This window comes from Lactuca saligna, chromosome 9 (assembly GCF_052625555.1).
Source record: "Lactuca saligna cultivar CGN05327 chromosome 9, ASM5262555v1, whole genome shotgun sequence".
NCBI classification, from domain to species: Eukaryota; Viridiplantae; Streptophyta; class Magnoliopsida; order Asterales; family Asteraceae; genus Lactuca; species Lactuca saligna.
In genome coordinates this window covers 52058783-52064531 of record NC_136425.1, presented here as the reverse complement: position 1 = coordinate 52064531, position 5749 = coordinate 52058783, and positions in this window count along the sequence as shown.

Below are 5749 nucleotides of genomic sequence, written 5' to 3'. Positions count from 1 at the left end.
ATTGGAGACTCATGTTCTTTCTTAAACAAATTTAACTTAAAATAAGTTCTTTAATTTGATTATCATAACTGAACGATGGGTCATGTTCTAATGACTTCTCATTGTATGATGCAACGCTTAAGCTTAGGTCTTTTTGAGTCAAATTCCAGAATGTAAGATACCTTCCTTCATGTTCTATTATGGTATAACCACATCTAGAATGTAGCACTTCTAGCTACAAGTTTCTTGCTTTAACAGTGATTGTGATACTTCTATTGACCCCTTTTCAGTGTTTTGTCCATATCTCATGAATTGTAACTCTGATGTACGAGATTCAAAATGATCTGAAAACTAGACAAATTTTCGAACGACTTTCATGTTTTGAGAAAATATTGATTCCTAATTACTGACATGGTGACACCACCACGACATGGTGAATCGAAACTTTGTATCATTGAAACTGACTTGGAGAATACGAGATATACATGAGGACCACGATGTGGTGCCATTACCATGTTGTGGTAATCGGATTTTTGGGAATCTATATATTTAGAGAATCTTGATGATTTTTAGAGGGGATTTACGACTTCTTATTGATTCTTAGTTGACAAGAGAAGCTATTTTGAGGGTCTAGAAGGTGGCCAGAAGGCCGTTAAGCTTACATGAACAAATATTTGAGGGATTAGAGAGCAGATTCATGTCGAAGATTATGTGGTTTGTTATCGTTACCATTATTAGCATTCCACTATGATTCCATTATGTGTTACTTTCCGATTTGGGTGTTAATACCTTTTACTTTGTGTTTATGATTGAATGAATCTTCGAGTTTATGGTTTAATTGCTATTTGGATTGTTTATTATTATTTATTTTATTTTTTCAAGTTTGATTGAAAGATCCATATGTGTTAAATATTGCTACTTTGTTCTCTATTGTTGAATTAATAGAGTTTAGATGACCATCTGACTGTGTTAATTTGAATCATAGTTGTCCAATTACTATTGGTGATTATGACTAGAGTTTGAACAAAGCCCAGGGTTAGGAAAGAAAGTGGTGAACTTTAATGTATGTTCATGAGTAGATGACCATTCTATGCATGATTTAACTCCTATGATCATTAGGGTTGAATAATATCAAATCTTGCTTAACACGAACTAAATACTGATTTGCATTACTATTTGTTCAATTGATCAATGAATTAATAGTTATGTTGAAATCAAAGGATTACCAGCGTGGCCATGATTCTAGTCATATTAGGAATCGGTGAATAATGAGTAAATATCTATTATATCATTAGTTAGCCATTATTTTGAAATGTAATTTATCTAGACCAAAGTACCTAAAGAAATTTGTCTTCTAGTCAGTTTATCGTATTTGATGTTAAGTGTTATTTGAGTTTTAATAAAACCCTTCTTATAGCTTTGGCGTGTTTTGTGTAACCTATAATCAAAAATTCTAAAATTAATTCCCCATAGTTCCCCTTGTGTTCGACACCTGGTCTTACTACAACTATACTATTACACGATTAGGTACACTGTCTAGTGTGTGTTTATTAGTCCGGTTGAGATAAGATCAGTTTTATAAATTTAAAACTTGATCTAACACCTCAAATTTCAGACCAAATTTTTAATTTTTAAATTACCAAAAACCATAGTTTCACAACCAAGTTATCTAATGCAGGATCATCTGTCACACCCCCAAACCGGAACGACAGAAACATTCGGGGGCGGAGGACGTCATGTACATTATCACAACAATGCATAATAGTAATCATAATACAACAACCATTATATTTACAAAGTTATAAGTTTTACATCCATGTTCAAAACATAGTATGTATGACCGCAAAAGTACAAGTTTAAAAGACATGAGTTTATAGATCTTCGTCTTCTCAAAAGTTGTGGCTGTACCTGTCTTACTGTTTCCCTGAGAATACAAGTAGTTTTGAAAAGGTGTCAACAATTAAGTTGGTGAGTTCATAAGTATGTTTGTAATTGAAATCCGTTTTCTTGTTCCTTGATATTGTAAACATATTTTTCCCAGAAAATCCTATATTTTCTGTTGTGTTATATTGTAAGCAAAACGTGTGAAAGTTACTATACTTTGAAATAGTAAAATGTGGTTTAGTTCACATAAAATCATGAAAAGTATGTTTTCTCTGTACTTAAATAGTATTTTGTTCTTGTACTAGTACGCAACTCATGTATTTGTAATTGGCTAGTATAACCAACTATACTTGTAAAAATTGTGTTATAGTTTTATAATTAAATAAGACTATGTGAAGTTTACTTATTCATACACTAATCATTGTGTTCAATACCAAATTGTGAGTTATTATAACCATGCTTGATGACCTATGATCGCTTGAATAAGACGTTCTTCAGGCATCACAACTGGTAGGGCATTTGTCACCACAGATCTGCCGACCTAGCTGTTGCAAGCAACTCTGGTGCGAGATTGTCAGTCATGTATAGATCTATACACAAGTGATACGCTCTCCCTCCAAGAGACTTTGGTTATAATTTCAGGACTTGGTGGGTACTTAGAAAAGTACGTGAATGTTGTCGCACTCATTGGAGGATCGAGAGGACCATCACTTAGAAATTCAATGAGGATGCGCTCCAAGCTCAAGATGATGACGAGATACATGTGGATGACGAGTCTGGCGATGACCCAACCCATGGTCTACAACAAGCCCAACCCCATGTACCTCCTGAATATTACCCGTTGCCCCTAATTTTGCCAAACGATTCGAGACTCTTTATGTCTCCAACCAAATCATGTCGCAACAGATGCATCATATGTAGGAGTGGCACCAATCGCAAAACCACTTTGAGAACGTACCACTTCCTCTTTCATATCCAGACCCTCCACCCACTCACCCTTATCCACCTCCACCTTACCCATGCCCTTACCCCCAATACCCATATCCTCTTCCCGATCCCCTTGTTTAGGTACTTTCTCCTTGCCCCAAGCATTGAGGACAATGCTTATTTTTAAGCTTGGGTGGGGTATTTCCTTTTCTTTTCTGCTTTCTCATGCATTTTAACTTAGGTTGCATAACATTTTAGCCTTAATTTGCATTCAGTTTTTTATTTAAAAAAAACTCCAAAAAGATTTTATTTTCTTCTTTTTCACTTTTTATTTTTACATGACATTTAGCTTAGGGCATTAGCATTCATGCATTTTTGTTATTTCTTTATTCTTATCTCCAAACATCTTTACTTGAAAGACTCGACACACCTTAAATACAATTCTTTTGGAAACTCACATAACAAATAAGAATCACTCTTAGGGATTTTCAGTTGTTGCATCTTCTTTTATATATACGTGGGGAGAGAGTGCAAGTAGTTATGCATATGAACCGATTCATGACAAACATGGCATAAGTAAGGGACAACTTAGCCTCGTGCCTACTAGTTCCTCACTTGCATGTTCCTAATAAGCCACAATCAAACCCTAAAGAAAGGAATAAAAACTAGATTTTGCTATTTTGATATCTTTAGTGTCTAACTGCTACATTTCACATCATATTTCATCACTTTATGATTTAGACACATTTTTTCCACTTGATCTCGAATTAGCCTTAGTGTAATTGTGCTCGTTTGGCCTCTTGTTTGGGTTAGATTTAGATTCCACTTATAGTTTGTAGATAGTTATGTTTTATATTTTTATTTTTAGGCTACATTTGTAAAGCTCATGTGGTAAACACAAAAAGTGAGCCAAAAACAGGAGACAACTACCCCTTTTCTCTAAGTCTTGTTTTGTGTTTCGTTAATCAAAACCGAGTTGTTTTAAAATGCCGTTCGAAAAATTTGCACTAAATTTCGAAAAAAATAAATAAATTTTTTTTTTTTGTAGAAGTCTAGTATTTAGTGTGTGTATGTGAAGTTTCATATGTGTTTAATTTGTTTGGAGAAGTCGAGTTTTGATCTTTTGTGAAGTTTGAACATTATTGTTTTTAAAAGTCGGATATTATCGTAATCATAAAATGCGAGTTTAGTTAAATATTTTTAGTGTTTCCTTCATTGTGTTTTTTTTCTTAGTAGATTAAGTATTTGTATTTGTAATTGTGTCTTTGGGGTTTTGTTGTCCAAAATAAAAATAAAAACAAAATAAAAATAAAAATAAAAATAAAAGTAAAAGGCAGGGCCATGTAGTTGCATCCATTTGTTTTCTTTTGTAGATGTTTAGCCTTTTTTTGGTTTTAGTTCATGTAATTTGTTTATAGTTTGATGTTTTTCTAGTTAGATTTTGTCTTTTGTTGGCAACTACAATGCCGCCCTTTACTCATCGCGTGCTCGATTCTTCGCTCTACTTGGATCCTATTTTGGTGGAAGCATTTATTCTTCTAGATGATTGTAGTTTGCCAAACTTTATACTTAGCTCGTTCCTTGCCATTTTGGCCCGAGTTATCTTCTTCTAGGTTTTATTTCTTGGTGTGGGGTTGAAGTTGTGAGGATTGAGGAACATGCTAACTGAGGGACACTTTCTTATGTGTTTTGGGCTAGATCGGACCACGAAAAAATGTCACATAAACCATAATAGTGAAGTATTCATGCTCATCTTGCATCTTGATCAAAATGAACCCCTTTCTAGAAAGGTAACAAAGGTTTGTCCCTTAAAGTGATTCTTATCTCTAAAATTGATTATATGTTTTTTTTTTATGGGCGTGTCGTGAATTTCTGCCTAAGATGTTCATTCTTTTTTTTTTCCAGGATAGTTCATCCTAAGTTCATTTTAGTCTTGTCTTACTTGAGGACAAGTAAGGTTTAAGCTTGGGGTGATTTGGTAGTTTCATTCTATTACTTCTTTTCATAGTTTATTTTTTAGTTAAAACCATCTCATTTTGAGGGCACGTCATGAATTTGTGCCTAAGATGTTCACTTTTTTTTTTCAGGATAGTTCATCTTAAGTTCATTTTAGTCTTGTCTTACTTAAGGACAAGTAAGGTTCAAAATTATGGTGATTTGATAGTTTCATTCTATTACTTCTTTTCATAGTTTATTTTTTTAGTTAAAACCATCTCATTTTAGTTAATCTTCATGCATATTTTCTCTTTTTGTTAATTTTCCACTTTACCGATTGCTTTCCAGTATTTTAAGCTTATTTGCAGGATTTACCGAAGACAATTTGTCATTAGAGGTATGGAAGGAATGCGGGACTATTGGAGGCTTGTGATTTGCCTGTAGACTTGAAGTGGTGCAATTGGGCTTGGTGTTAATATAAACAAGAAGCGTGTTGGACTTAAATTTTGGACGAGACGATGAGGACTCGAGCTAAGGAAGATTAAAGGAGCATTGGATAGTGTTTGAAGGCTTTGGAAAAACATAAACGGGCTCCCAAGAGGTTGATGCAAATGGTCCAAGACACACAATCACCGATACCCACACAATCCGCATGGATCCACAAACTGTCCACGTGGATCATGCTGTGAAGAATCCTGATTTTTGGCATTTATCTCTACTTTGGGAAGGTTGGTGGATTGCTTTTGTCCAACTTTTAGATCCGGAGATGAGCTCCTTTTACTGCAGATTTTGAATGGAGTTCATCATAAACACTTTGAGGAACTACTCATTTTTCTCTCAAGAAGGCTTTGGAAGAATTTGAAGATTGGTGTAATTTCTTTTCATCTTGAAACTAGAATAATGTTTGGTACCTCTAAACTATTTTGTATTTCTTTTATTTTGGCCATGCTTGGCTAGACTCATACTTGGTTGATTAGAGTTTAACCCATGGATGATTGGTTGTTTTGAATACTTGTGTTATCTT